This window comes from Equus asinus, chromosome 1, assembly GCF_041296235.1.
Source record: "Equus asinus isolate D_3611 breed Donkey chromosome 1, EquAss-T2T_v2, whole genome shotgun sequence".
In the NCBI taxonomy this organism is placed as follows: Eukaryota; Metazoa; Chordata; class Mammalia; order Perissodactyla; family Equidae; genus Equus; species Equus asinus.
Genome location: NC_091790.1, coordinates 120277680 through 120290350, shown reverse-complemented (window position 1 = coordinate 120290350; position 12671 = coordinate 120277680). Strand labels below are relative to the sequence as shown.

Below are 12671 nucleotides of genomic sequence, written 5' to 3'. Positions count from 1 at the left end.
TATTCCATGGAGTATTTTTTTAAAAGAGAATCAATAGAGTTTCCAGAATCATTAATGACCTTTTCTTTTCCAACTCATAATACTAGTTAAGGACAATCCCACAGAATTTTCACATTCTTTTTTCTATTCCTCTTTCTCTTAGACACTGATCCTAATGCTGTTGGCTGTTACTCTTCTTCAATTGTCCACAGAACAAATTATTATTTTTTTTTTTTGAGGAAGATTAGCCCTAAGCTAACATCAGCTGCCAAACCTCCTCTTTTTGCTGAGGAAGATTGGCCCTGAGCTAACATCCGTGCCCATCTCCTCTACTTTCTATGTGGGACGCCTGCCACAGCATGGCTTGATAAGTGGTGCGTAGGTCCACACCCAGGATCCAAACCAGCGAACCCCAGGTCGCCGAAGTGGAGTGTGGGAACTTAATAATTTAAGTGCGCCACCAGGCCAGCCCCACAAATTATTATTTTTGACTGACATTTTTTCCATGAGTGCAGAAAAATCCCAGTTATCCAACATTGTCAATGCCTGAGGTTTTTCCATATCCATGACTTTTCCCAACTGAAGTTTCTCTCTTTAAATATGAAAGGTATTCACTCTGTTTTGTTGGAAATCCTCTTGTAAAATGCACTGATGTACTTGAGAAGACATTGCACACAATTTATCCATGACTCAGATGATCATTAGTAACATCTTTGAACTGTGTAGTGATGTAGTTTCATTTGCTTTAAAATGTTTCTCTTCCCTCAGGGTTAAAATGTCAAACCCTATCTCAGTTACATTGCTCCTGACATTCCTCTCATTCCACTTACATGTTGTAGCAGACTAAGAAATTCAATAAAAACCAAGTAGTGAATAATGGTAAGCTATACGTGGGTCAGCAGCCCTCTAGCATCAAACCTACTAAGTAAAGGAAGGAAACACAAGTCTGAGCGACAAACTGAGTGTCCAATATAAGCCAGTCTTTGTACCGGAAAATTGATATATAATCCAGCAACATGTTCACAATAACTGTGTGAGGAGGGTACCATAATTTTCAACTGACTAATAAATGGATCCCAGTAAAGCCAAGTTCCTTCTCCAATCTATCCTGTTAGTAAGTGAGAAGGCTGGGATTTAAGTCCACCTCTGTCCAGACCCTAAATTCATGCTCTACCCACTCAGTCCCGCACTGAAGCTGTGTGACAAGTAGAAGGTGTATGGTGTTAGCATTGATAAGGAACATTCTTTCCCACTGTGACATTTCTTTCCTGTAGGTTCCTCTCTCCACCTCCTCCTGCCAAGGGGCATGAAGTTGCTTATCTGATTGGTGAACCCAGAAGTTGTCCACGGTAGCCCAGCCTCTCCTGCCCGCTTCCTCTTGGAAGTGGGCTTCCTATGGAGAGCCTGTGTTCTCTGCTCTGCTCCTGGGTGGGAGGGGGAGAGCTCAGCTACTGGGGAGGGTAAGTCCATCTACATCTGGGATCTTGAGTTGCGATGAAGCCACGTCCTCCAGCCTTGTCTTTATTGGTAACAAAGGTAAGACTTTGCCCTCGGACTGCTTTTTCCTTCTTATATCTCAACTGGTATGGAAATCAGGTGGGTAAAGGGAAGCTGCTTATTGTGCTGTCTCCTCAATCAACCCAATAACCACCTGAAGTAAAATCAGAGGTGAGAGCAGAAAAAGACCTTAATGATCATCCTGCACAGTGCCTTAGTTTTAAAGATAAAGAAAAGGAGCTCACTGTATGTAGGTAACCTACAAATAATGATGGAAAGAAGGTTATTAGTGAGGGGGGAAAACTCCTACGGACTAGACATTTCCATTTACAGCAATAACATTCTAACATATGTAAAGCATTTTCACGAGCCTGGAATATATTGGAAGCTTGATAAATGATTGCTACTGCCGGGAGCCGTCAGCCTACAAGTTAAGCCTCTGCCTTGTGACACGGTCCGGGAAAGAGATGAGGGGATGCACGGCGACCCTCAAGGGAATCTACCAGGCTGCCCCTGCAACGAGTCTCCCTGGGACTTTTGACTTTCCTGCTTCTGCTTACTCTGTTCTGCACCTGGGGTTATTTCAGGGGAAGTCAGCCCGGCCCTGGGAATGAGAATGACACAATGCAATATTCTAGGGAAAGTTCTGGGGAAAAACATCTTCTAGGGAAAGAACATTCTGACCCGTCCTTTGGTCGGGTGAAGCGGTAGGAGTGGAGAAGGAACAAAGAAATCTGCGCCCCCCACAGATCTCTCTAGGAGGACGGCGGTTGCCAGGGCCCATTGAGTCAGGAGGCCGCTGGGGGTGGCCTCCTTGAAGTAAAGAATTGCAGAAGCTTGACTCCCCCAGGCCTACACACAATCTAGATACGGTTGCTCTTAGGAACCATTGTCTACTTTGCAAAAACCCGCTTATGCGAGCCAAAAAATATGTACTGGGACTGTTTCATGAAATCATCCTTGCATACCCTGAGCCCTATATAAATCATACATACACAAAATAAAGTTAGACTTGGACACCAAACTCCTTGTCTCACTGCCTCCTCCTTCGCCAACGCCGTCCATCCCTCAGGAGACCCTGTTCCGGCTGGGGCTGGACCCCGGCAGCTACTAATTTTACTATTTTAGTACCAGATAGTATCTAAACTATGGAAGCATCAAATTGTAAGATTATTTCCATGATGTGATGATCATCAATTCACACATCCTACTTTCTTGATCTGATCTCCTAAGTGGCCCATTATTTCCTCCCAAATGTGTACATATTTGAGAAAGGTTGAAAAGAAATTTACTACACAATGTTTGCAGCTTGCCCCATCAAGAAGTATAGACTATTTATTAACTCCTCAAATTTGAATGTGGCATGAGACTGGGACTTGCTTTGGCCACTGGGACATTAGTAAATATGATGCAAGCAGAGGCTTGGAAAGCACTTGTGCAAAAGGGCTTGCTACTGGCAACCCTGATACAACTCTACGAAGAAGCCCGCAGGCTGCCCCAGGCTTCATAGAAGATTCTGCAAGAGAAGGATGAGCTAAAAAATGTATTATTTAGTTATTAAGCATTATTTAGAGAAAACTGAGAAGAACCAGAACTCACAAGATTGGAAAAAGAAACATTTTTACCTCTCCAGTCTCTTCAACTGGAAGAAAAGATTCTCAAAGTAAGAAATGGCCTCAGAGTAAAGACTGTTGTGAAATTTAATGTGGTACCTAGCAGACCTTCTCAGCCAGACGAAAGGGACCCAAGAGTCCTAACGGTGTGGTCTTGTAGCAGCCTGGCACTCAGCCCCAAGTAGAGAGAGATTGGTCTGACTTGAAAAAAAATTGTGGCTGTGAGCTTTAGGGGCAGGGATCCTACGGGATGCTCAGGAAATCTACCAAGCCTTTAAGAGGGTTTTACTGACAAGCACAAAAGCACAGCCTAAAAGAGACAGAGCCCCTTCAAAGGAAAAGAGGGCCCCTGGTGTCCGACTGTACACAGCAGGAACCAAGCCAAGGAAGCTGTGTAGAAGCAAAAACAAGCCATTTCTTTGGGGAAAGGAAGAATGTTTCAGAGGGTGGAGCCAGCAGCAGTGGAGAACCATAAACCAGTGAACCACTCCTGAGGGGCAGAACTGGGTCCTAATCAAGGGACATCCCCAGGCCCAGGAGTGCAGGGACCCAGCAACATGGACCTGGATAGAAGTGCTGAGGACCAGGGATTGCTGTTAGTAGCCTGTTTGTGTCTTCTTGTTTTAATGGATTACATATTTTGGTTACCCTTGCCCTATTTCACCATTACATCGTGGGTGTGTATGGGGAGGTAACTAGTCTTTTTGGTTCACTGTCTCAGGATCAAGAGGATCCACATCTTAAGAGCTGTACCTGAGGCTCACGTGTATCCAGAAGTGATGCAGCTCACGGACAGGCATCTGGACTCAGAGGCTGATGCCATAATGGGATGGGACTCCTGGGAATCCTAGGATGAGGGTGAGCATATTTGTCTTGGAGGAGAACTGTGAATAAATTTCGCCAGAGGCAGACTATCCTTGATTGCCAAACAATGAACACAACAGAGAACAAGAGAACCCACGATGCAAGCAGAGGCTTGCCTAGCAGGAACACATCGGGGCTTGCCCTCTCTTAGTACTGGGAACACCGGAACCACTTTGTGAGGAAGCTCGGGCTAGCCTCCTGCAGGAGGAGGACCACATGGAGAAGAGGCTAGCCACCAGGTGACCCAGCACTGCAGCTGTATGACAGAGCCCCGGTGAGCTGGTACAAGAACCACCCACGACTTACTCTCTGCCAGGGGCTGTTGTGGAAGCTTTACACGGATTACCTCACTTCATCCTCACAACTACGAGAAATATGATTTGGGGGTGGTTTGCTGCACTGACAAAGCTAACTGGCACACCGCTCCCCCTTTAGGTTTCTCTATACCCCATAATGTGCATTCTTCTTTAAAGAGAGCCTAGGAGAACGATAGGAATCACGGATAAATCATCATTTTTGGAAAGTAAATGCTCATGCATTTAAAACAAAAGTTTACTGCTACGATTTGAAAACACAAACATAAGCACCATGTACAAAATAATTGTCCTGAGGATAGTTGTCACCTACTCAGTCATGGCCTATGCGCATAACTTGACTTTAGTGCAGTATATGGCTACAATGGTCTACTCATATTGTATACAAACGTTAATATAAAGCATGCACGTAAAAGGAGCATGTGTTTCTTAGCATGTCTGAGGACAGCCTTCCTTTCCTTTTGAGGATTGTGGTCATCATCATGGTGAGGAGAAAAAAAAAAATGATGCTAAAAAAAGATTATCTCACACACAAGCAGCCTCCACAAGAAAGGCTCTGCAGAAGCTGTTTGATAACGTGTGTGCTCAACAGGAGTTTGTGAGCAGTGGGGGCGGGACAGTGCCCAGACAGCAGTTTCAACCCTGGCTGAGTTTCAGTCTGATAAGAGGAATGCAGAACTTGAAGAGCCAGTCCTGAGACGGAGGAAGATAGTTTTAAGTGTATCGCAAGTCTACTGTTCAGATCACTGCCAAATTAAACAACACCCCGCAGGCCAAACGCAGCTTCCCCACAGGACGCTGCTGCCATGTTCCAGACCTTCCCCTGTCATCCAAGACTGGACCACAGACATTTTTTGCTATCACACTAAAAAGAATAAAAATTAGTGGGATGTGCACTAGGTTGCTAACGGACATCGGAGTTGATTAGGGCCCTATTAATCATTCAGAGAGTTAAAGGCAATCAGGATACTTCTTTCCAGAGGCATAGAATCTGCTCCAAATTTCACACCTACTCAGCGAAATGCAGGAGAGCGGCTGAGTGTTGAGACTGGGGAGATACTCAAGTCCCAACTCCGCCCCCTCCGAGCCCAACCTGGGCCACCTCACCGGGGGCAGGGTTCCCAGCAGTAGGAGAGGGCGATTCCGAATAGCTGAGTGCTTTTCAAACCTCTGCTTAAGTCACATTTCCTTGTCATCACCTTCTCCCTCCCTTATCTTCCCCATGTCATAACTACCTCCTGCAGAGGATGGGGGAGAGAATTAAACGAGATAATCCACGTAAAGCTCTTAGAACAGTGCCTGGCAGAGGAAGCACTCTGGATATGCTACCTAATATTGTCTACTTTGTGATTTTAACTCACTCGACAAACTAATGTAGATTCAGTGACTATTAGTATAAACAGTGCATTTGCTAATACATACAAACGGTTTATTACCTATCTCATCTATAATCACAAATGAACACTAACACTTGTGTGTTACCATATTATTGGGGCTCTTAAATAACTTTTGTTCCAATTCTTTTATTGTAAAATCTCTCTTTTCTTCTGTGTATGAAAGTAACCCAAGTTTTTTATAAAAAAGAAAGAAAGAAAGAAAAGAGAAGAAATCAAATGACACGGAAGTGTTTTACACGGAAAGTAAAAATTTCACATCATCTAAAACTACTATATGTAATAACTACATAAAATAACCACTGACAAAAGTCTAATGCATATTCTTCTAGACTTTCTTCTATCCTAGAAGTTTGTGAATAGTTAAGAGACAGCACTCAGAAGGACTGAGCCCGACGCTGTGAGGTAATAGGACGTTTCCCTGGTAAACCAACCACACGAGTTCCCTGGGTCCTTCCTGCTGGGGCATCCGGCAGGGGCAGGGAGAGGGCAGGTCCCACTGTCCTTTCCACCACCACCATTTCTGAGCAGGTGAAATCAGGAAAAAAGGAACACCAAAGGCAGCCTGGGAAAGAAAAGGGAGTTCTAAAAAGGAAGGGAATCCTCATGTTCTGCTTTCACGTTTAAGAATCTCAAGGTGGTTACCCCAACTCCACACACCCCAGGGACTGGGAAAGAGGCTCGACACGCCGAAGCCAGGCTCATGACGGCTATCTTCTAGACTCAGTGTATGTAAAGTCTGTGGCTGTGTTTTCTTTGGGGAGCAGATTAACAATGATAACTCAATAAACATCCACTGAGCATCGCCCTCATACATGTCTCCCACAGGGAGCCCTTCTCCCCCCACCTTAGGAAGGTGTTGCTGCTTGTGGTGGATACAGGAACACAGGGAGAAGAAGTCTTGCCCGTCAGCTAACTGGCATCATTCCCGAAAGCAAATGGGATATAAGAAAAGGTGCTCAGCTAGACATCGGAGCGCCATCCCCGTTTCCATCTTACACTGGATGAAGCGGAGCAGGACACTTCACATCTCTGAGGGGCAGCTGCCTCATCTGTAAAAGGGTAATAACACTACCCATTTCATAAGGGGTTTTTTAATCATTAAATGATATAAATAAAGAATATAAAAGCACTGTAAATTTTAAAGTATTTTACAAACATGTTATTAGGAATTATTATTCTGCACTATTGCCATCCAGAATCAGTTTATTTCACCAGGTAGTTTATTCAAAATAGTACAAATACCACTCCTTAAGAAACATGTGCTGATCATGTGATCTAAAGTGATTCAATAAAACCAAACAAGTTTTTTTTTTTTTTGAGGAAGATTAGCCCTGAGCTAACTACTGCCAATCCTTAGGAAGACTGGCCCTGAGCTAACAGCCGTGCCCATCTTCCTCCACTTTATATGTGGGATGCCTACCACAGCATGGCTTACCAAGCAGTGCTATGTCCGCACCCGGGATCCGAACCGGCAAACCCCGGGCCGCCGAGAAGCGGAACATGCCAACTTAACCGCTGCGCCACCAGGCCGGGCCCCCAAACAAGTATTCTATTATCAGTTTCTATATTACTCCTATCGCTGGAGGGACAGAATGTTAATGCCTTACATTCACTCAGAACCTCAGGGAAGTATGAGGTAGATACTTGCATTTACTGTAAACAGAGGGCCAAGGAAACAAACTGACTCATAATGACAATTTTTATTTCAAAGTGAATATCTCACATTATACCTATCAAAGAGGACAAACAAACAATTCCTTGCACAGCAAAGCTTGCTGTTGTTAGCACCATCAAGTCGATTCTGACTCAGCAACCCTGTGCACAGCAGAGCGGATCCTGCCCGGTCTTTCTGCGCCATCCTCTCCCCTTCCGGCGCTGTTAACAGACAGCGCTCTGCTGCTATCCACAGGGTTTCATGGCCAATTTTTTCAGAAGTGGGTGGCCAGGTCCTTCTTCCTAGTCTTCTGAATCTTAACCACTAGACCACCAGGGCTGACAAACAGCAGGGATACGTGCTGAGAAATGGGTTGTTAGGCGATTTGGTGGTTTTGCGAACATTATGGAGTGTCCTTACACAAACCGACACAATATAGCCTGCCACACCAACTTATGGGACCACTGTCAGATGTGCGATCCATCCATCATCGACCAAAGCATCGTTATGCTGTGCTTGACTGTAACGTTAAAATCTAATTACACTGACTGCTCAACAGAAAGTAAAAATGAAAGTATGGTATTCAAAATTGTATGCATGTCATGGTTGCTGGGAATTATTCTACCTGGATATTGATAGTCTGTGCATGAGGGAACAAGTAAAGTTCTTCTTTTCTTTTTTTTTAAAGATTGCCACCTGAGCTAACATCTCTTGCCAATCCTGTTTTCTTTTTTCTTTTTCTCCCCAAATCCCCCCAGTATGTAGTTGTATATTCTAGTTGTAGGTCACTCTGGCTGTGCTATGCCATGTCTGTTGGCCCAGTGAGAGGTGCCATGTCTGTGCCCAGGATCCGAACCGGCGAAATCCTAGGCTGCTGAAGCGGAGTGCGCAAACTCAACCACTCAGCCACGGGGCCGGCCCCTATTCTTTAGCTATAGAATTCTCTGAAATTTTGGATGGCTAGGAATTTATCCACCTATTCCAATTATGAATGTTACCAATACCACTGCCAAGATGCAACATCCCTTTTAACCAAAATAGAAGTCATGTATAAGGGAAATTTTAAATTCTGTTACCATTTGAAGGTCTGTAACAGGACTATTTGTTCAACACCTAAAGGTGCTGATTCTATATAGCACTAAAAAGTACAACTGCTACATGGAACAGTTTATATTGGGGTAAATGTATAACAAATTTGGTCAGCCCCTGCTTTTTAGTTTGTTAGTTTTGTTTTGGCCAGCCGTGACTGCCACAGCCCTGGTTCCTGTCCCAGGCAGGGAACCACGCCACCCGTCTGTTGGTTGTCACACTGTGGCAGCTGCGTGTTGCTGTGATGCTGAAAGCTATGCCACCGGGATTTCAAATACGAGCAGGGTCACCCATGGTGGACAGGTTTCAAAGGAGCTTTCAGACTAAGACAGACCAGGAAGAAGGACCTGGACACCCACTTCTGAAAAAACTGGCCAAGAAAACCCTATGAACAGCAGTGGAACATTGTCTGATACAGCACCAGAAGGTCTGCCATACACAGGGTCACTAGGAGGCGGAATCCATGGCACTAACAGCAAATCCCCATTGTTAAGTGACACATGACTGTATATTAAAATACCTCAGTTCCATTAGCTCAGATACATACAACAGCATAGAATTGATGGCATTTGTTAGGTTTGTTCTGTTTTTATAAACCAAACGGGTAACCTGTTAACTAGTTTTAAAGTAAATTCATAAAATAGACCATGGGATTGATGTTCTCGTCTTTCTGGACAGGCGTGTTCACATAGGCTACTACAGCAGAGACTTCCATGTGTTTACTCAGGAAACAGATAGTGAGGGTCTCCTAAGTGCCAGGCATGGGAGACGATGAGGTTAGCTCAGTAAGCAAGAGCTGTGGTCTCAGTCCCTTAAAAATATCTTTTTTTAGATAAGCAAAAAATAAAAAACTTACATAAAGCAATTCTAAATAAAGAAATGAAAATTCCAGAAATGTGAACTAGACTTCTAAAATATTTAAAATACAGACATAGCTGAAACCAAAACTGACTTATGCAACTTCCTGATTCTCAAACCCATTTAAAGACAGAACTATGAAGGTAACAAGGGAAACACATATTTCAGCTTTCTGGGTAGCTGCAAAAATTTTCTTAATTTCAATAACCGGTATCAACAATGACACAAAGATATGACAGCTTAGTGTTTCGAAGGGGCTGCAAAGTCCAGCAGACCTGCATTGGACTCCGAGCTCCGAGCAAATTGGAAAGCCACAATCCACCTCAAGGCGCACTCAGTGAGGTGCCTGGCACCCAGTGAGTAAATTCTCAGCAAATGCAGTACTTACAGGTTGACTCACGTTAGTAAACACACACACCCTCCCTGAACATCAACAGGAAAATGTGGAGATGTCAGTTGAGTTATTTACTTTCTACTTACTGCCCTCAACCTGTCTTGGCCTAGAGAAACTCCACCACGGCCATCTCATCCCGCTTGACTCCTAGACACGCCCTCCCACCAGAGCTGTCCCTCGGCCCTCCCCAGTCTATCCCAATCCAAACTGGCCCACTTAAACATCCCAGTCCTGCCTTCCATCCTCTACTTCTTAATGCAGTAAATAGCTATTCTGATGAATATATCTGCTCTTCATACATATCACTCACTCCAGAAAACACATTTGTATTTTTAGAGTTGACTTCTATGTTCTGGGTAAAATGGCAAACTGAACGTTACTTTTGCTCCCTCCCAAAATCCCACTAAAGGAACTTTTGAAAAGGCATACACCAACTAGGATAAAGATCAGAGAGAAAAGAGTAGCAACAAAATTTTGGAAGTTGTAAAGCAAATGGACAAGTGATAACTAGCCTAGAAGATATAAGAAAGTTTAATCCTAAGCTAACGGTGGAGAAGGCCAAGAAACGAGCTAAGTTACACCGTAAAATAAATAGCCAAAGGCTCAGGAATCAGAACCAAAGGCTGGGGACCTGTGGAAAAGGAGGTGATGGCAGGATAACAACAAATAGAGTTTGGTTAGAAGCCTTTTTAAGAAGTGAGAGTACCCGCCATGCCCTGCGCCACTCCAGCAGGAGAGTAGACAGGCCGGACTCCGAATCCCCATGTCAGGAGAGGAAGATTAAGGGAATGTTTTCACAGGGAATGGCGGACCTCCAAGCCCTCTTCCTTCACCTGCTGTCCAGCGCACTCACCTACATCCTTCTGGCAGGAGAATGCAAGATTCTTCCCCATAAAGTAGAAAGAAAGAAAAAAAAGAGGTGAAAAATAGCAGAGAAAAGATGAGGAATTTAGAAGTCCAGTCCTTTAAGTTCGAATTCCAAAAAATAGGAATTCCGGAGAGAGAAGGATCACATAAGCTTAGAGAGAGACAGAGACAGAGAGAGGAGGAAAGAGGGAGAGAGAAAGAAATCACCTACAAAGAACTAGGAGGCAAAACACTTTGGACTTCTAGACAGCAACACCGGAAACTGAAAAATGATGGAACAATGTCTTTAAAGTACTGAAGAAAATGTATTTTCAACCCAGAATTCTATACTCACCCAAACCATCAATGAAGTATGAAGCTAGAATAAAGACATTTTCAGATACACAAAGTCTCAAAAGTTTTTATTTCCTGTGTTCTCTTTCTCAGGAAGAGACTTGGGAATGCATTCCAACAAAAGAGGAAGCGAAGGAAAAAAGATACAGAATACAGACTCCTAACATGGGATCCACAGAGGAGAGAGGCAAAGCATCCCAGGAGGACGGCAAAGGGAAACTAAGATGACAGCTGTGACCTTGACTGCAAAGACCATCTGTCTAGACCAGGAAAGTAAACTACAGGACACACTTCTCTAGAAAGATGCACTGATCCAACTCCTGATGGGTCAAAATTTCTTGAGAGGAGATTTAGACAGTTTGGGGTTGAAGAGGTTGTAAGTATAAATAAAACTAAGCTAACAAAAAACCAAACAATTAACTTCCAGGAAAGCAAAAAACTATTATGTACTTATGGGAGAGTAATCATGATATTCAACATGGCTTCACTATGATTAGCATTTTCATAACCATAAAACATAATCACTGAATATTGATCTAACTTGCATTATGATACAGCTGCGTTGGGAGGATGGGGGGAGGGGACAGGAAGGGTGCATGTCTGTCAGGGAGAGGGGTGAAATGGGCTAGATCATCAACTTCCATACAGAGAAGGCAACAAATAACGCCTAAGATGGAAAAATCAAGAAATAGTAACAGAAGCATGCTATTTACAGATAAGAATATAAATACCAAAAGAATCAGCAAAAATAGCTGAAAGTGATTGCTTTTGGGGAGAGAGAAATGGAATAGAAAAGGAATGACTGTTTTTATTAGACTTCCATTTTTCATTAATTTTACAGAGAGAGTTTGACTCTGTAATCATGTATGTATAAGTTTGATAAAAATTAAAACTGGAAAAAAGGAAGGAAGGGAGGGAGAAGGAAAAAGGAGAGAGAGGGAGGGAGGAGGAAAAAAAGAACAAAACAGGCTTTCTGGAAATCCAAAATGCTAACGAAAAGGAAAACGCTGTGATTCTGGCCTGGGGGTAACCAAGGACTCTTTAGGAACACTCCATCTTGCCTGTTCACTTGCTTCTCTCTCTCTCACACATAAACATCTCTTTGCAAATCCTACTTTAGAATTAACACGTATACACATTTAAAAGTGGAATCTGAAATTCTCCCCAAGTTAATTTTTTGACAGAACTAAATCCAAAATTCCCACCAGGGTTAAAAAAAAAATCTAAAAAAGAAAATGATGCTAAAATAAAGCTCAAACAATAAACGATTAAAAGTATCTATAAATTGAAAAGATTACAGCCCTGGTGAAGTGGGGGCCACCCTGGCAGGCATCACCACTTATCATAAGACAATAATTAAAAGCACAGTAATTTTGCTAACATAAAAATCAAGATAAATGGACAAGAACAAAACATTGAGAAATAGAACAATTATATATAAAATATTAGTATACGAAGAAGCAGCTATCAAAAACTAATGGGTGGGGGGGGAAATTTAAGCAACCAGGCTGGTATAATTGACTAGCAAGAATTTATTTCTCTCTAATCCTTACTGTGGACCCCACAATATGCCTCAGGGCCATCAAAGAATTAAAAGCAAAATCAATAACAGAAATACTAACAGGAAGTAAAGTTGAATATTTATCACTAATCTGGGATAATGATAACTTTCCATGAGATTTGAGACTGTGGAAGAAATCTCAAAAAAAAAGACAACCAAATTTGTCATATAAAATTTGAAATCTCTATGCAATAAAAAAAAAAGACATATTAAGAATTAAAACAAGAGACTGGAAGAAAATATTTGCATAA

General features: G+C 42.9%; 1 protein-coding gene across 6 annotated transcripts in view; it reads right to left on the bottom strand.

Annotated features, from left to right (window-relative positions):
• STX11 (syntaxin 11) overlaps positions 1–12671 on the bottom strand; it is a 42552-nt gene that overhangs the window by 10208 nt on the left and 19673 nt on the right. The window lies entirely within an intron of this gene.